Source organism: Ischnura elegans, chromosome 12 (genome assembly GCF_921293095.1).
Source record: "Ischnura elegans chromosome 12, ioIscEleg1.1, whole genome shotgun sequence".
Classification (NCBI taxonomy): Eukaryota; Metazoa; Arthropoda; class Insecta; order Odonata; family Coenagrionidae; genus Ischnura; species Ischnura elegans.
The window spans coordinates 81,281,901-81,306,237 of NC_060257.1; the positions used below are offsets into that span (position 1 = coordinate 81,281,901).

At 37.2% G+C, this 24,337-nt stretch overlaps 1 protein-coding gene across 1 annotated transcript in view; it reads right to left on the minus strand.

Annotated features, from left to right (window-relative positions):
• The window catches only part of LOC124168649 (acetylcholine receptor subunit beta-like 1), a 310,521-nt gene that overhangs the window by 252,550 nt on the left and 33,634 nt on the right, over positions 1 to 24,337 (minus strand). The gene's annotated exons all lie outside the window — the stretch shown is intronic.

Genomic DNA, 24,337 nt, shown 5'->3' on the forward strand with positions numbered 1-24,337 from the left:
AAGGCAGCACGATAAATGTTCACTAGACTTCATACATCATTGAATCCCTTAATGATTAAATGAGGACAGAAGTGCCTCCTCCAATTTCCAAAGAAAATAATTTTACAAATACCATATCGCACTTCACAACCACAGATTTACGTGGTTAGTCATAACTTCCGACGAATGCATTGCTGGCCGCGTAACCTTAGTTTTTATGTGTAAAAGCTCTAGATCAATGGAAGTGAAGATCTTTCGGGTTCCACTTCTTCCCACGCTTCACCTAGTGACTCACCCGTCGCCACCAGGGCTCAAAGAGACCCAGTGTAAAACCCGAGATATTCTCTTATCTGTTGTTCGCCGGGAAAGCACCATGCATTACTGTACGACGGTGATAAACTACATACGTGATTTTCTGAGTGCTCGTAAGCGAAAACCATTTCCTGACGGAATTACCTCCGATATAATTAAGGTGATATTAACGACAGTAGGAGAGATACATTTCCAAATGGAAAGGTAAAGGAATTCGTTTTTCCCCGAACAACATAGGACTTCATTAAGTGCTAGGTGGAACTTCACATGTGCATTTCCTTTTTATTTCTCGACGGCTGGTTTACTAACATCACTTGCCACACTCCTGTTAGGGCAGCTTGCGGAGTAGTTTGCACATTGAGATAACGTTACTCTAGATCAAATTTTGAAGTGGACGCATCATGTCTATTTTATCCCAAAATAATTTGATTCAGCCAAAAACATTTCATTCTTTTTCAAACCAAATTTTCATTGCTGGAGCTGAGAATGATGCACAATAATTATTAAATTTGTCAATATTTATATAGCAATATCGATTTAGAGAAAATTCCTAAACTGAGAAATTCGCAGTAGCATTGTGAATTCGGCTACTCCTATAACTGTTCCCAGGGTCACCTTTCTTTAGGAATAATTTCTCAAGCCTCTTTAACATTGAATTTTTAGCTTAACTAATATCATTGAGTGTTTTATGGTTGCTTCTACTGTAATAAAAATGGTAGCAAATATGCTAGAGTGATACCGAAATACGAAATAAAAATATCCGAGCTCGAAAATATAATCAATTTACTATAGCAACACTCCTTTTTTACCAGAGTTTTCGATAAAAACACCAGTTCTGAAGTTGAAGAAGAAAAGTTCGTTTTCCAGATGTCATCTCTCTCGATTCACCTTTTAAGAGATGCCGTCTTTTCCCCAAAAATATACGCCTTATAAATGAAATTTTCCTGAGCGAGTGCTACAGTATATCTTTGGAAATCTTATATTTTAAAATCTATTTGTGGCATTTCGCTGAAAGATTCGAGCCCCGCAGAAGATTCCATCATAACCATGAAAACAAAAGCAATCACATGCAATCTGTCAAACTGCTTTGTGCTCATATATTCCAACCGTTAACAGTGCAATTGAAATATCAATTCAGAGAACTTGAAATATTCAAAGATCGCAAATTTTTTGCGACTGCTTTTCACGCCTTATATGCGCCACTTTCACTAAACTAGCGCAAATTGTCCTAAATTATGGCATCAAATTAATATCAACTCAAAAATTAGTCGAAGATCGTAATCAGATTTATTTTGGCATAAAGACATGATTAAAAGAAATTGATTTTCATTACATTATTTAGATGCAGTAGCAATAAACATTTTAACAATGATAAAACCAGCATCTACGTGAAAGCTTCAATAAAATGTCACCCATTCGATTGAATCCCATGAAACCGAATGTTCTTTATTAAAAGCCGGTCTGGAACAAACAGAAAAGCAGATTTTTGAATTTCAATATTTAAATACTTATCTTATTTCTCGGCAATATATTTCTGCAGAGTTTATGATTATCATTGGGCATCAGTTATTCATTTCTAGGGAAACGCATTTTAGCTCCCTTATTTTAATCAACGAGTTTAACACACATATTTTACCCCAATGTTTTCGTATTCCAATAGAGTCTTACATTCCCAATTTTATGCGAACTTGATCATTACACCTATTGTCTTAAGTTTTTTCAAAAGAAAAGAAAACATAGTGCATTGATTAATTTGAAGCATTCATGAGTAAAGAATATGGTGTAATACAAGCATGAAAAAGAGTAAAAGATCAAAATTTTCTGGCTAATCAGCTCTCATACATATTCCTATAATGTCATAATGTGAGTGGAATGCTCGCTATAAGCATGAACGACATATTAGAGTCGAAAAATTTAGCACCTGTAATATAGACAGACTTTGAAAGTTTGCTTCATATTAAGACGAAGTGACAATGGAGTAGCAAGATTCGGTAACTATTGAAAAGGAATTCGGTGATACGCACAGCATTAAAATTTAAGAATTCAAATTATCGAAGATCCCCGAATAATTTCATCGATGGTTATCGACATATTACCAATACCGTATTTAGATGGCTTAAAAGTAAATTAAATTAAATAACAGTTACATGAAAGTCAATTACTAAGCTGCGATATTCGATAGAACAGTAGCCTGTTAATGAAAAAGGGTAATTTTGCATTTCATGCGGTCATTTAATATGTTATAAATGTTTAACGGGTGCTATTTTAAAAATTCCTATCGGTTTCGGGGATGGTAGATTTCAGTATGAGGATAAGTGTGCTAAAAGCGTCATGTTTCCCCGAGTGAAGAGATGTTTCGCTTTAACACATCCTGACCACACCCCACTACAGCTCACACGGCGGGACAAATCTGTCGTGTCCCAAGAAAATGCCCCTTATTTCAGATTTTGACCCTAAAAAAGGATCGGAAGGCTTTTCAACTTTTACCACAGTTTCCAAGAATACAAATGATAACACAACGAATTGCAAGTATCGTATTTGACACATTCTTTTTCTCAGCACAAACGTGCAAGGATATGTGTTTTCAAAATACCTTAATGAAAAACATCCATTCGTATGGATTTCTCTTAGAATCAGTGGCGCCGACTCCATGGGGCCTGAGGGGGCCCGAACCCCCTCAAAAATTTGATATGGGTGGGAGGAAAATATGTGTCAGGCTTATAGATTTTCCATGAAGTGTCAAGTTATCGAAAGTCAAGTTTTCAGTGTTCTAATGCTGATTATATGGCTCTTCTAACATGCTAAAAAAAAACTTAAAAACTCAATATTTATAAAATTTCCAGGGGCAAGACAATTTTGGGGGGGCCCCTGGTATGGGCCCCCCCAATATTTTTCATAAGTCGGGACCCCTGCTCAGAATCCTTCTAAAATAACTGCTGTGGCCTTACATTTATAAAGAACTTTATTGATGAAAGAGCACAGATTTTCATTACTTCCTCTAGATATCTTGATTATTCACCCACTGCCTAAAAAAGAAAGCGATTTAAAGTAACAAAGTATTTATCAATTTGATGAAAGCTTTTCGGGTCAGGGTGGGTCTGTATGCTGTAAGCCGACGTTTCGTTAGGAGACTTTCCCAACATCCGCAGGACAGATGATGCCGAATAGCTCTGGGAAAAGCTCAGATTCTTATTTATCAATTTCAAACCCATTGAAAAGTTATGGGATTTGATCTGAAGGAGCGTGACTTATGATGTTATACGTGAAGACCCTGTATAATTAATTTATTCAATGACTTACCGCAAAGAAGAATATGAAATAACCATATGCTTATCATATACTCTCACGTTGATTTTTGACTCAAAGCTTTCAGTGATAAATAATGTTTCCGGTCACGGTTACAATTTACCGAAATCTCAGTAGTTAATGTTTTAACCCATAATAACCCAATGTTACTTCTAAGTAACATGAAAAATTTATTAATTTTCGGCTCTATTTAGGAAAGATTTAAACTACGTACTGCTTTGTGCTTTGACGTTTAATGGAAAATTCTGACATAATAATTATGATTCAGTGGAAAATGTTCATATTTTTAAAGTGAGAAGTCTTGAAATCATATTCTCCTAGAAGTAGCTATGGGTGAAAAAGGGTCAAATTAACTTTTCTCCTTATAATTCAACTTTGTGCTTTTATAGATAGTTTTGCATAAAATAGTTGCATAGCATAGTTTTGTATAAAAAAAGTTGTCCCGTCTTCTCCTTAAGATTTTTTAGAAGACTCGTCTTTTCCTCCCACTTTTCTTAGCACTTTCTTATTACTTACTCGGCTGATCCATCTTATCCTCATCATTCTTCGGTAGCACCACATTTCGAATGGTTCCACTCTTGATTCCTCTGCTGCTGTCAACGTCCAAGCCTCTCTCTCATGAAGAAACGCGCTAAATTAGTAGCATGTGATGAATAGTTTTCTTACTTCTATACTTTTACTTCCAGCTTTAAGTAGATTCTTCTTTTTGTAGAGAGGCCTCCTACTGGCCTCCTATTCTTTACTCCCTCCATCGTCGATAATTCGGCTTTACAGGCAAGAAAACTCTTCACCTCTTCAATTTCTTGCCTTTCTATTTTAATGTTTGTCCAATCCTCCTTTCTTTTGCTGCATATCTTGGTCTTCTTTATGCTGATTTGCATCTGATATCTGGTCATTGTCCTATCCATATTTGTCAATGCCTTCTTCAAATCATTCCTTGTCTCAGCGATGACTGCTATGCCGCCTTTAAATCGCAGCATACTGATTCCTTCTCCATGAATATTGACACCAAAACCCTTCTCTTTGATTTAATACGAACGTTAAAAAATATAAAATATGAACAGAGTTTTAATTTCCTATTTTTTTGTTAATACATGAACAAAGGCCGCAAAGTATAGGATTAATAAGCCCTGATCACTACCACGGAATACTTGCACTCAGGGATGCAAAAGGATCAGTTGAATCTCAAATCATTCTCGGGAAAGAAAGCGCTACAGCAATGCATGAGAGATGAAAACGATCGCAGACGGCGGCGCCTTTAGTCGGATGATGGTGATGATGAGGACGACGAACAAAAATACATTAAACTAGCGAAGTTCCCCTCGAGATCACGGTCGAGGCTGTTGATATAACTTCGAGAATGGCGCTGAAGAGGTCTCTCCAAATTGCAAGCGAGGATTCATTAGCCGCGATACCTAAAAGTCAGGGGGCCGCGCATCAGCGCAGCGAAAAACACCCCAAGCACACCAACCTCGTCTAGAGGGCGCGAGGCAAGCGCTAAGCAAATTAAATTAAATTCCTGCCAGCACCGGTGCAAACTAAACCAGTTAAGTAATATTAAACCCTTGCCTCACCTCGGTGAGGTAGCTAGCGAGGAGGGAAACCAGCCAACCAACCGACCTAGTGGGGTAGGACAGATTGTATGCGGTGCTTAACAGGGCCTACGCCCTCTCTCTCACTGTGGGTCGGGTTGGTTGGGGGAGAAAAAAAAATATTCACGGATGCTGGAAAGGTGCTGAACAGTGTCGCACACGTCCCCATTCCACACAAAACCGTGTGTGTCCTATATATTCTTTTCCCGAGCAATTTGCAATCGCGTATGTGTGTGGAGAGAGGAGCGGTGTCGGACGATAACGAATAGAGGGGGGAGAGGACGGGGGAGAGGGCGTAGAGGAGGAGGGAAGCCGGGCCGAATTGATCGCTTAGCTCTCTCCCCTACACCGCCTTCCCCGCCGCTAACTTCCCCCGCGCGCGCAACCCGACCAGTTGGCCCGGGGAAGCGAGAAAAGGCCAGAGAGGGAAAGCCAAGCCGGGCTCTCACCCGGGACGTTCGTGCCGGGGATATGAGCGGCGCGTATCGATGTGCCCGGTACATTTGTCATCTCGCATCGATATAATACACCAAAGGATGAAGTTCGCCATGAAAAAATATTTGACCTAGCCGGGATTCGAACCCAGATCTCCCAATTCTCCGGATCTCGGCATGGATTTTACCGGGCAAGATGTTGACGTCACAAGTCCACACTGTGGCACATGTGGCGAGGGTCGTGCTTACTAAGCCACTGTCGGGGTGAAAACCCCTTATTTTTTCGCTGGTCTGCGAAGACAAATTTCCAAGCACTGCAGGAACAAGTGACTTTGTACGCAGTCACGCGCACGGGTGCAAAGTTAAATGCACCAACGGATGAAGTTCGCCATGAAAAATATATTTAACTTAACCGGCATTCGAACCCGTATGTACCGATTCTCGGTGAGGTGTGTTCGTCACTTAAACTACAAAGCCATTTTCTCAGAGCGAACTTCGGGATGGGTTTTACCGAACAAGATGTTGACGTCACAAGTCCACACTGGGGCACATTTGGCGAGGGTCGTGCTTAATAAGCCACTGTCGGGGTGAAAACCCCGAACATGTTCGTGAAGTTCGCCATGAAAAAATATTTGCATCGATATGATGCGATTTATTTGAAGACGACCTCAACAGGAATTGACGACTTAACTCATTAAGATTAATAAAATATCGTCAAACTGCAGTTAACTTCTCAATTGATCGTTCCATTTAGAATCATTTAATGTTAGTTTTTAATATAATAAAACGCTAAAGCTATATTATTCCAAATAAATTTAATGTCATATACCTAGGTTTTAGGTCATCATTAAGTGATGACGTACCACATCGAAACTTAGGTCTTTCAGTATTTTCACATGGAATTACCGTCTATGAATCCGGTACATTTGCTTTTATTTTCAAAACACTGAAAATTATAAAACCTGGATCGTGTAGCGTTGCTTTTTCGTGGAATTATAATTTTTTACATTTCATTATGCAAGTCTTTTCCAAGAAGTCTCGCCCGATACAGATAATTAGTGTATCATGCTAAAAGTTATGCATCAACTGATCTTTAATGATATAAGTTTGATTTAGGTATTGCTTAGTCATTGGTAAATTTAGACGAGTCGGCCAAATTCGGACAGATCGATTTCAAAACAAAAAAGTTCTTCAGAAAATATTTGTAAGCATGCAGTTCCTTCAAATCCTCAATTTGCATCTAAAAATGACGAGGAAAATTTAGCTACAGAGCAAATCACGCAGATATAGTAATTGTTTCTTAAAAATATATGGCTTAAAAATAATACTGAACGTAATTCAAAAAGTAATTTGGCATATCTTTATTCAGTTACTTTCTAGAAAAGTAAATTTTAACTCTGGCTAATAATTTTTCTCGTGGATTTACTTTCAAATCTAAAATTAATGAATGAAGAATTGTGATTCAGAATAATGTGTCGAGACCAGTTTACCATATGCCTTCACCAATATAACATCTAACATATTTGTCTTGATATTGATGCGATGGTTAATTTGCTGTCGGCTTAATGGATATCTAATGCTAAGTCTGTATATATTTTTTTCTGACGGGTTCCAAAATAAAGCTAATAATGGTAAAATAAAAAAGCAATCCGCGATTACCAGATAACGTGATACCATACACAAATCGTATCTGAAAATTTTGAACTCATCTGATAAAAAGAGGTTTTTAATACATATGCTGTGCATTCAAAATGCATATTGATGAAATATAACAGCAATGAATTTATATAAAAAATATTTAAAAACTTTTCCTTGGATATATAATATTATCACTTATATTAAAATGATGAAGTGCCTAATCACTGGTTTTCTAATCAATACCCTAAATAGTAAACTCGATTCTACATCATTTCCCAGTATTTTGAGAACTTAACCGGATTAACAAAATGTAGAATACCATGACGAGCTTTATACCACTTGTTTCTAGCTTTATACCACTTGTATCTCATATGGCACATATATTTTAGCGGGAAGAAACATTTTTTTTAGCATTGTAAATGAATGAAAACCATGAAAATGTCACCATTTTTTCGCTGGGTTTTCATAGCAAGCCAAAGAACGGTTGAGACCCATACACAGAAATATGTCATGAGGCGAAAAAGCGAGACTCTCGGCAAAGCATCAGCCAAATATGAAGACCGTTGATTGATACAATACAATGATCACGGTTGCAATTCCAATCTTTCAGGGCCAATTTGAATCGGCTGGACAACAATGAGTCGCTAGCGTCATTTGGCTAGCTTAGTATAAAAACCTGGCGTGGACCAAACTCGGCAGCCAGTCTTAGCCGTGATGATGATGAGGGAGTTTATCATCGAAACCTTGGCCTTAACCCAGAACTGACTCTGAGAGAAATCAAATTTCAAGATTTTTCATTTTGAAAACTTGAAAATTTTACACTCAATGAGAAATATCGTTGCAGCTAACTATTTCATCATCAAAATTTACACTACAAAATAATGGATAGTTCAGATATTTTCTGAATAGAGCTGAAAGATTAAACATTTTTGATGCTGCTTAGAAGCAACATTGGGTTATAAAGGGTTAAAAGCCTTGCCCGGTGCCAAACCAGAGAAGATTTTATCAATAATATTTTCCGGCTAAGCCGACGATCTTCTAAAGTGCTCCTCTTGTTGTAATACATCGATTGACGGCCAGAAAAATAAGCTATATTATACGGAAATTGCATTTGAAAAGTCCGTTTTTTTATGATTGTTTTTATGGTGATACTTGTCTGAAGCACTGAATAAAATTTAAAAGATACAGTTTCAGGCGTGATTTCGTGGAAATTGTTAATACTTAACATAGCGAAAGCAATTAGTCTTATTTCCATCTCTCAGTCTTATTAGAGGGGCATGTTCATTAACTTTTAATAAACATTTCAATCGCGCAGCTTCAAGGTGCAACCCCCTTAAGATCGTAAGAAGCATTGGTATGAGTAGGTGGCAGTCGTGTGTTCTCTCGTTCTCAGGCGCCGGCGCCACTGAGGGTAAGGGAGGGAGGTGGGTCGAATGGCGGGGACGGGCCGTTATCTCCCGTCTACGTGACGCGAGCAGCGAGTATTCCCCGCTAGTGACGACAGCGGGGCCGATATGACGAGCGACGCCACGGTGCCCAGTCGAGCCCAGAGAAGAGACGGTTGCTGTTTCCCAGATTGGCTGCTGCCTCCTATTGAATTTCTCGAAGCATGGCGTCAGAGTGGGTATTACTTAGAGCTACTGATTGGAGGAGGTCCCTGGTTCAAACCCCGGGTAAAGCCTTCGAACAATGAAAGATACAGTGTCCGGCGTGATCGAGTGGAAATCTTTGATATTCAGCTTAGTAAAACCACTCGTCTGTTTCCACAAACTTTTATTTAAACCGACCATGGTTTCAGCAACTGGTGCCATTATCAAGGCCTGAAAAACCCTACCAATATAAAAAGGCTGTCACCCAAGGACATGTACCTCGATAATGGCACCAGTTGCCGAAACCAAGGTCGGTTTAAATAAAAGTGTGTGGAAACAGACAAGTGGTTTTACCTTCGAACAACGCTAAACAGAATACCATTGAAGTGCGAAGTGGCCAGGAAACTGGTTCCCTGTGATGAAATCGTATTTATCTCGATCATCTCAGGCTCGACGTAAAGGAAGCTTATTTCAACGTTGATTAAATGAAAAATTTTGTCGTACTTCACTAATCTATTTTAAGGTACGACTAGTTTCGAAGCAGCGGCGTCATCATGAGATACATTTCATACAGGTATCTGATGATGATGCCGCTTCCTCAAAACTAGTCACACCGTAAAATAAATTGGTGGAATACAATAAAAGTTTTTCATTTCATTTACGTATTTATATTTTCAATGTTATTCATGACAGAGCAGGGAAAATGTGTCCTAAGGATGAAACGCAAGTCGTTTTTCGAAATGTCAATGTTTTTACCGTTAAACAAGGCTATAATTTTTACCGTATGCTACAGTTGTGCCGACTTCCAAAAAATATTGGGGAGGCCTGAACCGGGGATCTTGCCCGCGGAAATTGACGCCACCTACAATGACGGCCAAGACTTGATGTTCGACTATAAATGCAGAAGAATCCGAAAGCCTGCGAGGACTGCTATCGTGTTTTTTAATGAGAAAACTTCACGAAGATTTTGCAGCTAATATTAATTGTGATATAAATTTTTTGGTGGAACATTGGGGTAAATAAGTGTACACTAGGAATTAAGCGATGCAAGTTGTTGAATAGCAATGTCGTCTTTATCTGGAATTGGTTATTCCAATTTTAATGACGAAAGGAGTGAATATAATGAAACTAGGTCAACTTGTATCAAAGAACGACTTTTGGAGGCTCTGGTGCAGTCACACGTCTGTTTTTTAGTTTAAAGTATAAATGTGAATGAAAATTTCGACTTATATGCGTTGACGAAGGCGGAAAAGAGTATTGGTTACTCAATAGTAACCCACAAGAGAGCGAGATTTATTATATTTAAAGTCAAATTTCCGAATTATGAGTTCCGGAGCATATGCTTCGTCTCCAATAGGGTGGTTTCATATTATTTTTTTATTGCCTAAATCGAAAGATTATTACTCCTGGAGTACGTATTTCACGCTTTTAGATTTTTCGCGATTAAATGAAAAGTGAAAATATTCAAGCGCGCGAAAACGCGACGGCTAAGTATGAATGCTGGTAAAACCCCGTGTGACGTCGTTCTGGTTCCCGCTGCCGCCAAGTGAGACCTTGGGGCTATGCTTTGAGCGCTGATACGATGCAGGATGCTTGCAGGTAGCAGAGTAATATGCTAGCTGGTAGCGCTTTGAGTAAATAAGGATTATTAATACCTTATCAAACGAAGGAAACTTTCCGACCGTGGCCAGTTTTTATTGGTGATTATTAAGACATGTTTCCCTGAGCTTTGTGCCTCATGCATGCATTGGTAATCTCAGACGATGTAAAACTCCTATCTACTCGTATAGGAACTAGGTCCCTGTGACGTCACGTGGAGTGGCATCGCAAAGGCGCCAATATGGCATTTTTCGAATGAGGTTAAAATTGACCATTGCCATTTGTCTAAACTGGGATTTTTAAAATCAAATAATTTGTTTATTATGAATACACTAGTAGTGTAGAAATGCCGATTCCACCCAGAGTGTAGATATGCCGATTCCACCCAGTTATCACTCTCCAGATCTCTTCTCACGCTCCACATGCATCCGGTCCCAGCGCTTCGAGTTTATCAACTCAAGACTCGAGCGTGGGAATGACTCTGACGTGATCCGTGGGAGCGTAACCAGTTCAAGTCAGTTATGCTTGTCCCCCTCTGAGGATATAAAAACGCGACTCGATCGGAGCAGACTCATTCTCTTCCATCAAGCAGTCAGCATAGACATCTTCACCTAAAGAAGTCAGTAAAATTAGGAGGACTGCCCTTAGAGCCAGCACAGCAATCTTCACTTAAAGAAGACGGTAAAAAATTCGAGAACCTTCCTCAGGACCAGCATAGCTATCGTCGATATAAGAAGTCGTCAGAAATCAGGAGGACCAACTCAGACAGTGATTTGGTGAGTGTCAGCCTGATTCCATATTATTTTGGTTATATTTATAATAAGTCCACAGAAATGAAAGGTCATTAAATCCGATAATACTGATCAGAGAGCCTAAAAAATCCTTACGAGTGACTTTCACACAACTAGCATTCATCCGTAATATTTTTCTCGTAAAAACCCTTTTCAGGGTATTTAAGGGTATTTTGGGTACGGAAAAATCCTGGTCCTAGTACTCTCATTTTCGCCCAAAAATTCGGGGGCATAAATATAGAAACAATTCCGTTGAAAAAATTTTGACAAAGCAAGTAGTTTAGATTTGGTGGGCTAATTTATGAGTGATGGTATTAGGAGAATATAGGTTAGCAGCAGGTAGCTTTGCAAGAAAATCTTTAATAACTCCGTTATTTGAAGGAATTTGGGTAGAGTTTAAAGGAAAAAGTTTCTTTGTTTTTCAATGTGCATAAAATGCAGCAATCAAATTCTCTACGACCCTTACAGGTTCCGATTCAGGGTACTCAAGTACCCTTATTTTCCATGTTAGGGTTTTAAGAGTTATTAGAAAACTTGTTCATCTTGCAACACTATACACGAAGCACCGCTTGATTTTTTCATAATTACCCCCCAAAGTGTCCAAAAATCGGTTTCAAGTTAAGAGAGGACTTAGAAAATTTCTCTCGTCTTGGGGAAAATATAAATCTGTTAATATCTTTCTTATTTGAAGTGATAAATGCAAAGTGTAAACGGTGTAGGTGATAAAATTTAAATGTACTTAAAACATAACAATGAAATTCTCTACGACCCTTAAGGGTTCCGATTCAGGGTGCTCAAGTACCCTTATTTTCCATGTTAGGGTTTTAAGAGTTATTAGAAAACTTGTTCATCTTGCAACTCTATACACGAAGCACCGCTTGATTTTTTCATAATTACCCCCCAAAGTGTCCAAAAATCGGTTTCAAGTTAAGAGAGGACTTAGAAAATTTCTCTCTTCTTGGGGACAATATAAATCTGTTAATATCTTTCTTATTTGAAGTGATAAATGTAAACTGTAAAAGGTATAGGCGAAAATATTTAACTGCCCTTCGAATATAAAACTCAAAATTTCTCAGACCCTCATGGGGTCAGGGTCAGGGGTGTCTTGCTCCCTTATTAAAGGAGTTAACCTTTCGATGTTTCTGACAAATATTGTTGCTCCTGCAACGTTATACATGAATTAATAATTTGTTTTTTCAAATTCGCTCCGAAAGCCCTTCAAAAATTAACATAAAAATTATATTTGGACTTAAAAATTTCTCGTCCGGTGAAGCATATTTAACCTTTCATATCTTCTTTAGTTAAAGTCATAAAAATATGATACAAATAGAAATTTAGGTTAATTTTAATTACCTTTATAAATTATTATCTAAACTTTATGGAACCCTGTATGATTCAGGGTCAGGATACTTAGGTACCTCTAATTAGATTGTTACACTATTGATATTTATTACAGGAAACAAGCTAAATTGATAGCTAAATACAATCCTATAACTGAAAAAATGTTTTAATTCCCGTGCAGAAATATGCATTGACTTGCATTTGCATGATTCGATTAATTTTGATTCCACCGTCTAAACGAGCTAGTTGTTTCCCGGTATACCTAAGGTCTCCCCCATCATTCTAATACAACTTCTAATATATTTAAGGGTTATTGTTCTGCGTAAATAAATTTACAAATGAATAAATACATTTTTCATTCCACTTGTTATTTTTTATAATATATATTAATAATATATTTAAGGGTTATTGTTCTGCGTAAATAAATTTAGAAATAAATAAATACATTTTTCATTCCATTTGTTATTTTTTATTAATTTACGTATATAAAACTTTTCATCCCCGTTCAAATTTTAAATACATACTCTTCCTTCAATTATCATGCACACCCGGGGATAGTCTATTTTCTCCCCTCATCATAATTAATTAGGGTCAACAAACTCTCTCCGTATCAGGTACTAATCCTTTCCATCCGATACTTCACCCTCTCCTTCAACTCTTACTTCTTGAGGAAGTGGAACTCCTCCAGTACATCTTGGAATCTTCTCCTTAACAAATGGATAGACAAAATATCAGATATTTGATAAATTAGATACATTATCATATATTTCATAACGAAAAAGAAAAGAAACTCTTTCAAATGAGCAGGAGGAGCTTGCAGTGTTGGTGAGGGTATGAGGTGGTGGTCGTGTAAGAGGTACCGGTCGTGGTAGTGGAGGGGACTTCCAAAACAAAAGGAAGAGAATAAATTAACATCATATTGAACAATGAGATTTAAGAACTCCGACTCATTCTTCCATTATCTGTATTATTTTTTATTGAAGAAGCAGATCTCATTAATTATTTCATTGATTATTATAGCAATAAATTATAGTGATCTTCCTCTCAGCCCATAAAATTCCGTATATTTCACTCATAATCAACTTAAAGTTTAATCTCAACGTTTACAACACTCATAAATAACACTTTTCACCCATTTCCGCGAAAAACTGCATGGAAACGGTAGAGTACATTTCTTCTTTATTTTAGGTATTCTAGTAGACATTTTTTCCATTTCCTTTCCTTTCTTGGTTCTGCAACTTTTTCTAGTGAGATTTAGGGGTAGGGGGCATCACAGGGGTCATGACTCCGTAACAATCTATGCAGTTATGCCTTTAATTGTTGAAATACAAGTGTCCTCCACATTAGATGAGTATTACTTTTTTTAATTAGACGAACCATTACTTCACAATATTGCGTCAAACTCGGGTGCTTATACTTATGACGTGGGAAGTCAATGAAGATGATAAATATGCGTTGAAAAGTCGGAAAAAGATATTAAAAAATTGACCCAACCTCAAAATAAACCAGAAGCATCTCTAATAACTAGAGATACGTGTAAATAGCACTTTCATTTTAATTTTATAGCACTTACAATTATAGTTTATAGCATTATGCAGCCTTTTTTTTCTTTTTTCACTATACATTATCAGTAGATGACGACAAAGTGCGGTGAAACACGGTTATTTGAAAAAATGCGGAACAGTTTTAATAATGTGTTGAAAAAAATTAATTAAGGAATAAGATATATATGTACTAAACTATCTCATCCTCGGTGAACTTCGTACCACCTGATAATCAATGAACGGTTTCAAAACGCCATTTATAAATCAAGAACGGTTGTACTGATTTTAATAATTTTTTAATTATTATAGAAATATTAGTAAAAAATGTGCACTCAAGAAAACTGCAAGAATAAGTATTACAATGGCTTGTTAGAAAGAGATTTTTATTTATTCTATATACGTTGGGAGACTTAACTTGCCCGTTCTTGGGACAAGCTTACATAACGCTAGACCGATGCTTGATTGACGTAACAATCTCGTGAATAGCCCCTAAGGAAGAGCATTAATATATTATAGCTTATGGCGCGCTATAGTTTTAACTCGGTTAGGTAAAGTGCACCGCGTAAATCTACCCCATGTGTAAACGTACCTCAGTCTACCTTACACATTCGGGTCTATTCCATTGAGTCAAGCACCTTCTGATATACAAGGCAAAAAACAAAATGTCATCATCGTATAGATCGCTAACGATCTTTGGTAGCGTTTTTAATAACCGTAGTCAAGGTCACAGCCTGAAAAAAACATTCTCAGGAAGAAAGTAAAGAAATGCTTCTACATTCCAATTGTCGAACTCGCCGATTTTTGCGCCTTTTAGACGGAAGCGTGCGAAAATGGGCTGGCGGGGGCGGTGGAATAGCTTGTCCTCGATGGTCTAGTTTAAGTCTCAGTCAATTAGCAGTAAGAGTCGGCAGAGCATTTCAGCAGAGCTCGTGACTAAATTTACGAATTTTAACATCGAAAAGACAAATTTTGCTGATTAAACATCATAAAAGTCCAGTCATCGCGCCTAAGTCGCATTTATTCACGTGCAACTTGAGTAGCATTCATGTGTGGTTAAGTGTACGCTGTGATATTTGACAAATATTAATAACTGACATATATTTCATATTAATAATTTTTATATTAAAATAAAAAGTATATTTCGTACAGTAATTGTAATATGTTGCTTTTCCTCCCAAATTTTAGAAGACAGTTTGCCCATCAGACACTTGTGACCCCTCCAGAAAAAAATTCTGGATCCGCCCTTGTGAACTAGTACTACTCCAACAATGTCACCAACTCATGAAAAATGAGCAGCAACTTTTTTATTCTCTTGAATCATAGTTACGAGAGAATAGCTGGATGAGGAGGCTATTTTTCGTATTCTAACATATATTTCTCTTCAGACTACCAATTTATTTTCATAAATGGCAATTTGGGGTCTTAGTGAATGTCCACATTGATAGGCTTGTAAATGATATCTACTTATTGTCAACTATAAGAGAAAACTTTATTGCCCAAGCACCCACTGTTTATTTTTCTTGTTTCCAATATAGAAATATGATAGTTTAAATCATATAGATAAAGCTAGCAGAGCCTTATTTCAATTATGTGAGGTTCGTGAATAAATTTCCAACAGTTCCACGCCATAATAGTAAAAGAAAATCAAATCTATCATATTTGAAAAGATCCAAAATATAATGTGTGATATAAGTGAAAGTGCTAAAAAATTCTAAACTAATAAATATTTCCTGTTCAGTGCAATATGTCCATGAGGTTCTATCTGCCTATTTTAATATATAGTGACTGGCTGGACCCCCAGGACAAAGTACTGGTTAGGCCTGTTCTCCCCAAATACCTCAAGATGGGTCTTTTTCTAACAGCCACCACAACACCACACCATATTTTTCCTAGAATAACAAAGCCTGAGCGTGAAATAACTCACCATTCGCATCTTTAGGTTTTTCATTTTTAGCTCCATGAGATGCATTTCCTTTTGCTGAGCTATCTTCTGCTCGAGTTGCTGTCTCTTAAGTGTCAGGATCTGATTCTGTAGCTCTGCATTCTTCTTTTCAATCCGTAGGACATCCACCTGTAACTTGTTGTGATGAAGATTAGCCTCCGCACTGTATCGCTCCAACGCAGCTTTTTCCAGAGTCAAGGTTTCCATCCTAGACCTGTACTCGTTGTAGTTCTTAAGGTCCGTAATATAGGCTGCTAACTGTGGATCAAGATTTGTTGCTGGGCAGTAAGGGCATTGGCTTGTTGACGATGCCTTCTCTCTTTCCGAAGGCAATGACTCAGCATATGGACGGAAATGGGTGTTTCTCTCTCCGGCACCTGCAGAATCGTATTAGGATTGTTCGCCATTTTAATGAACTTCATGTAGTCCATAGTTATCAACCTAATCAATCTAAGATGGGTCTGGTTTGAACCTGATTAGTCACATTAAGCTCATTAGTCATGGAACAGTTACTGGCGTACGTTTTGCCCGGCAAACTGTACTCCTGCATACTGATATAGGTAGCTATTAAACTCACATTTGCTTCGGCATTTTTTCATCACAGAGTGAATTTTACCGTTACATTTTCCGTACATACTGAGTCCCAGTAGAATTAAATGATAAAGAGGCAACATTAGTGAAAGTTGATGCTTTTAACGTGAAATATCTCAAGTTTTCTGGTTAATTAAAAGTGTGATTGTTGGTTTATCGAAGCCTGAAAATGCGATGTTAACTCAGGATAGGCAGATTTAGGATGGGGGAAGCACGGGGGAATGTCCCCCCCCCCCCCCTCCCTCCCTAGACACTTAGGCAATTTTTACTCAATTGGATTGATATTACTTATAGAGTAGTGTAAGTATTAACAAAAAGATATCTCAGAAAGCCGTAAAACTCACCATTTATCAGAAAAGTCCACAATTTATTAATCTCGCACCTAACTAACATTGCCTAAGTGTCTAGGGAGGGAGGGAGGGGGGGGGCACAATCCCCCGTGCTTCCCCCATCCTAAATCTGCCTATCCTGAGTTAACATCGCATTTTCAGGCTTCGATAAACCAACAATCACACTTTTAATTAACCAGAAAACTTGAGATATTTCACGTTAAAAGCATCAACTTTCACTAATGTTGCCTCTTTATCATTTAATTCTACTGGGACTCAGTATGTACGGAAAATGTAACGGTAAAATTCACTCTGTGATGAAAAAATGCCGAAGCAAATGTGAGTTTAATAGCTACCTATATCAGTATGCAGGAGTACAGTTTGCCGGGCAAAACGTACGCCAGTAACTGTTCCATGACTAATGAGCTTAATGTGACTAATCAGGTTCAAACCAGACCCATCTTAGATTGATTAGGTTGATAACTATGGACTACATGAAGTTCATTAAAATGGCGAACAATCCTAATACGATTCTGCAGGTGCCGGAGAGAGAAACACCCATTTCCGTCCATATGCTGAGTCATTGCCTTCGGAAAGAGAGAAGGCATCGTCAACAAGCCAATGCCCTTACTGCCCAGCAACAAATCTTGATCCACAGTTAGCAGCCTATATTACGGACCTTAAGAACTACAACGAGTACAGGTCTAGGATGGAAACCTTGACTCTGGAAAAAGCTGCGTTGGAGCGATACAGTGCGGAGGCTAATCTTCATCACAACAAGTTACAGGTGGATGTCCTACGGATTGAAAAGAAGAATGCAGAGCTACAGAATCAGATCCTGACACTTAAGAGACAGCAACTCGAGCAGAAGATAGCTCAGCAAAAGGAAATGCATCTCATGGAGCTAAAAATGAAAAACCTAAAGATGCGAATGGTGAGTTATTTCACGCTCAGGCTTTGTTATTCTAGGAAAAATATGGTGTGGTGTTGTGGTGGCTGTTAGAAAAAGACCCATCTTGAGGTATTTGGGGAGAACAGGCCTAACCAGTACTTTGTCCTGGGGGTCCAGCCAGTCACTATATATTAAAATAGGCAGATAGAACCTCATGGACATATTGCACTGAACAGGAAATATTTATTAGTTTAGAATTTTTTAGCACTTTCACTTATATCACACATTATATTTTGGATCTTTTCAAATATGATAGATTTGATTTTCTTTTACTATTATGGCGTGGAACTGTTGGAAATTTATTCACGAACCTCACATAATTGAAATAAGGCTCTGCTAGCTTTATCTATATGATTTAAACTATCATATTTCTATATTGGAAACAAGAAAAATAAACAGTGGGTGCTTGGGCAATAAAGTTTTCTCTTATAGTTGACAATAAGTAGATATCATTTACAAGCCTATCAATGTGGACATTCACTAAGACCCCAAATTGCCATTTATGAAAATAAATTGGTAGTCTGAAGAGAAATATATGTTAGAATACGAAAAATAGCCTCCTCATCCAGCTATTCTCTCGTAACTATGATTCAAGAGAATAAAAAAGTTGCTGCTCATTTTTCATGAGTTGGTGACATTGTTGGAGTAGTACTAGTTCACAAGGGCGGATCCAGAATTTTTTTCTGGAGGGGTCACAAGTGTCTGATGGGCAAACTGTCTTCTAAAATTTGGGAGGAAAAGCAACATATTACAATTACTGTACGAAATATACTTTTTATTTTAATATAAAAATTATTAATATGAAATATATGTCAGTTATTAATATTTGTCAAATATCACAGCGTACACTTAACCACACATGAATGCTACTCAAGTTGCACGTGAATAAATGCGACTTAGGCGCGATGACTGGACTTTTATGATGTTTAATCAGCAAAATTTGTCTTTTCGATGTTAAAATTCGTAAATTTAGTCACGAGCTCTGCTGAAATGCTCTGCCGACTCTTACTGCTAATTGACTGAGACTTAAACTAGACCATCGAGGACAAGCTATTCCACCGCCCCCGCCAGCCCATTTTCGCACGCTTCCGTCTAAAAGGCGCAAAAATCGGCGAGTTCGACAATTGGAATGTAGAAGCATTTCTTTACTTTCTTCCTGAGAATGTTTTTTTCAGGCTGTGACCTTGACTACGGTTATTAAAAACGCTACCAAAGATCGTTAGCGATCTATACGATGATGACATTTTGTTTTTTGCCTTGTATATCAGAAGGTGCTTGACTCAATGGAATAGACCCGAATGTGTAAGGTAGACTGAGGTACGTTTACACATGGGGTAGATTTACGCGGTGCACTTTACCTAACCGAGTTAAAACTATAGCGCGCCATAAGCTATAATATATTAATGCTCTTCCTTAGGGGCTATTCACGAGATTGTTACGTCAATCAAGCATCGGTCTAGCGTTATGTAAGCTTGTCCCAAGAACGGGCAAGTTAAGTCTCCCAACGTATATAGAATAAATAAAAATCTCTTTCTAACAAGCCATTGTAATACTTATTCTTGCAGTTTTCTTGAGTGCACATTTTTTACTAATATTTCTATAATAATTAAAAAATTATTAAAATCAGTACAACCGTTCTTGATTTATAAATGGCGTTTTGAAACCGTTCATTGATTATCAGGTGGTACGAAGTTCACCGAGGATGAGATAGTTTAGTACATATATATCTTATTCCTTAATTAATTTTTTTCAACACATTATTAAAACTGTTCCGCATTTTTTCAAATAACCGTGTTTCACCGCACTTTGTCGTCATCTACTGATAATGTATAGTGAAAAAAGAAAAAAAAGGCTGCATAATGCTATAAACTATAATTGTAAGTGCTATAAAATTAAAATGAAAGTGCTATTTACACGTATCTCTAGTTATTAGAGATGCTTCTGGTTTATTTTGAGGTTGGGTCAATTTTTTAATATCTTTTTCCGACTTTTCAACGCATATTTATCATCTTCATTGACTTCCCACGTCATAAGTATAAGCACCCGAGTTTGACGCAATATTGTGAAGTAATGGTTCGTCTAATTAAAAAAAGTAATACTCATCTAATGTGGAGGACACTTGTATTTCAACAATTAAAGGCATAACTGCATAGATTGTTACGGAGTCATGACCCCTGTGATGCCCCCTACCCCTAAATCTCACTAGAAAAAGTTGCAGAACCAAGAAAGGAAAGGAAATGGAAAAAATGTCTACTAGAATACCTAAAATAAAGAAGAAATGTACTCTACCGTTTCCATGCAGTTTTTCGCGGAAATGGGTGAAAAGTGTTATTTATGAGTGTTGTAAACGTTGAGATTAAACTTTAAGTTGATTATGAGTGAAATATACGGAATTTTATGGGCTGAGAGGAAGATCACTATAATTTATTGCTATAATAATCAATGAAATAATTAATGAGATCTGCTTCTTCAATAAAAAATAATACAGATAATGGAAGAATGAGTCGGAGTTCTTAAATCTCATTGTTCAATATGATGTTAATTTATTCTCTTCCTTTTGTTTTGGAAGTCCCCTCCACTACCACGACCGGTACCTCTTACACGACCACCACCTCATACCCTCACCAACACTGCAAGCTCCTCCTGCTCATTTGAAAGAGTTTCTTTTCTTTTTCGTTATGAAATATATGATAATGTATCTAATTTATCAAATATCTGATATTTTGTCTATCCATTTGTTAAGGAGAAGATTCCAAGATGTACTGGAGGAGTTCCACTTCCTCAAGAAGTAAGAGTTGAAGGAGAGGGTGAAGTATCGGATGGAAAGGATTAGTACCTGATACGGAGAGAGTTTGTTGACCCTAATTAATTATGATGAGGGGAGAAAATAGACTATCCCCGGGTGTGCATGATAATTGAAGGAAGAGTATGTATTTAAAATTTGAACGGGGATGAAAAGTTTTATATACGTAAATTAATAAAAAATAACAAATGGAATGAAAAATGTATTTATTTATTTCTAAATTTATTTACGCAGAACAATAACCCTTAAATATATTATTAATATATATTATAAAAAATAACAAGTGGAATGAAAAATGTATTTATTCATTTGTAAATTTATTTACGCAGAACAATAACCCTTAAATATATTAGAAGTTGTATTAGAATGATGGGGGAGACCTTAGGTATACCGGGAAACAACTAGCTCGTTTAGACGGTGGAATCAAAATTAATCGAATCATGCAAATGCAAGTCAATGCATATTTCTGCACGGGAATTAAAACATTTTTTCAGTTATAGGATTGTATTTAGCTATCAATTTAGCTTGTTTCCTGTAATAAATATCAATAGTGTAACAATCTAATTAGAGGTACCTAAGTATCCTGACCCTGAATCATACAGGGTTCCATAAAGTTTAGATAATAATTTATAAAGGTAATTAAAATTAACCTAAATTTCTATTTGTATCATATTTTTATGACTTTAACTAAAGAAGATATGAAAGGTTAAATATGCTTCACCGGACGAGAAATTTTTAAGTCCAAATATAATTTTTATGTTAATTTTTGAAGGGCTTTCGGAGCGAATTTGAAAAAACAAATTATTAATTCATGTATAACGTTGCAGGAGCAACAATATTTGTCAGAAACATCGAAAGGTTAACTCCTTTAATAAGGGAGCAAGACACCCCTGACCCTGACCCCATGAGGGTCTGAGAAATTTTGAGTTTTATATTCGAAGGGCAGTTAAATATTTTCGCCTATACCTTTTACAGTTTACATTTATCACTTCAAATAAGAAAGATATTAACAGATTTATATTGTCCCCAAGAAGAGAGAAATTTTCTAAGTCCTCTCTTAACTTGAAACCGATTTTTGGACACTTTGGGGGGTAATTATGAAAAAATCAAGCGGTGCTTCGTGTATAGAGTTGCAAGATGAACAAGTTTTCTAATAACTCTTAAAACCCTAACATGGAAAATAAGGGTACTTGAGCACCCTGAATCGGAACCCTTAAGGGTCGTAGAGAATTTCATTGTTATGTTTTAAGTACATTTAAATTTTATCACCTACACCGTTTACACTTTGCATTTATCACTTCAAATAAGAAAGATATTAACAGATTTATATTTTCCCCAAGACGAGAGAAATTTTCCAAGTCCTCTCTTAACTTGAAACCGATTTTTGGACACTTTGGGGGGTAATTATGAAAAAATCAAGCGGTGCTTCGTGTATAGTGTTGCAAGATGAACAAGTTTTCTAATAACTCTTAAAACCCTAACATGGAAAATAAGGGTACTTGAGTACCCTGAATCGGAACCTGTAAGGGTCGTAGAGAATTTGATTGCTGCATTTTATGCACATTGAAAAACAAAGAAACTTTTTCCTTTAAACTCTACCCAAATTCCTTCAAATAACGGAGTTATTAAAGATTTTCTTGCAAAGCTACCTGCTGCTAACCTATATTCTCCTAATACCATCACTCATAAATTAGCCCACCAAATCTAAACTACTTGCTTTGTCAAAATTTTTTCAACGGAATTGTTTCTATATTTATGCCCCCGAATTTTTGGGCGAAAATGAGAGTACTAGGACCAGGATTTTTCCGTACCCAAAATACCCTTAAATACCCTGAAAAGGGTTTTTACGAGAAAAATATTACGGATGAATGCTAGTTGTGTGAAAGTCACTCGTAAGGATTTTTTAGGCTCTCTGATCAGTATTATCGGATTTAATGACCTTTCATTTCTGTGGACTTATTATAAATATAACCAAAATAATATGGAATCAGGCTGACACTCACCAAATCACTGTCTGAGTTGGTCCTCCTGATTTCTGACGACTTCTTATATCGACGATAGCTATGCTGGTCCTGAGGAAGGTTCTCGAATTTTTTACCGTCTTCTTTAAGTGAAGATTGCTGTGCTGGCTCTAAGGGCAGTCCTCCTAATTTTACTGACTTCTTTAGGTGAAGATGTCTATGCTGACTGCTTGATGGAAGAGAATGAGTCTGCTCCGATCGAGTCGCGTTTTTATATCCTCAGAGGGGGACAAGCATAACTGACTTGAACTGGTTACGCTCCCACGGATCACGTCAGAGTCATTCCCACGCTCGAGTCTTGAGTTGATAAACTCGAAGCGCTGGGACCGGATGCATGTGGAGCGTGAGAAGAGATCTGGAGAGTGATAACTGGGTGGAATCGGCATATCTACACTCTGGGTGGAATCGGCATTTCTACACTACTTACACTAATGGTGGGTAACGAATCGCAATCAATGCCTTTCGTTTTCTTTAATGAAGGAAACTACCCTATTGCTTCTGTCTGAATAGAGGCAAACTTCAAACGGTTTGAATGTTGGATTCAGGAACCGCGTCTACTTGTATTGTATGCCGCAATGCTGAATGTCGCAATCTGAAAACTGGTGCAGAATTCATGCTTGGAAGAAGATTCCAATCAGTAGTCCGATCGCGTTACTCGATCTCAAGTTTCCCTCGTGGTACAAAGTTTCCCATTCATTCCGGAAATGAGAACGAATACGCTTGAATCGGTAAACCTCTCATTAAGAGTATATTGTAGTCATCATATCTGGTCCATCATAAGTGGCCCGATGAGATTATCAGTAAAGGACAAGTTGGTGTAATATCCACTTAGGGGAGAATATTTTGCTCCAATTTCAGCAGATGACTGGAAACTTAGAACATCCAAATGAACGATGATCGATGCAAGAGCAAATTAAACAGAATTTAAATTTAAAAGTTAATTATTAATTTGTGTAGTTACACTTAAATCATACATAAACAATATAAACATAAATACTAAAAAAAATGATGCATTGAATAAGACTTTTAGAAACGAAACCTTACTTATCACAGGAATTAAAAATACTATCTCAAGCAATGAGAGAGGCAGCAAAGAAGTCAAATTGAAGATGGAATTGCTCATGGAAGCGTGAAGAATCGAAACTTATAGTATAATGAGAGAGGCAGCAAAGAAGTCAAATTGAAGATGGAATTGCTCATGGAAGCGTGAAGAATCGAAACTTATAGTATGTGAGGTTATAATAGTTAAAATAATTATTGTTTTTATTAGGGATGGTCGGATCGGATACATTGGATCCAAACTCGCGGAAGACATCGGATCTGGATCCGAAATTTTATATCATAGTTTCAGTGAATGCAACGCACCTATATTTTGAATTTGCTTTTGAATTTTCGAGGAAACGAAGTAGAGTTATTTTAGCAGGTATTCTAAAAATACGGGTGGAAAGATTTCTGATTCTCTCAACGAATGCGCCGTCGCATGCTTTTCTTGTCCTACTCATTAACTGTTTTATTTGAAAGCTCTCGCAGAGGTTACGTAGGAGAATTTCAGCCGTGGAAAATAAAAAAAGGTA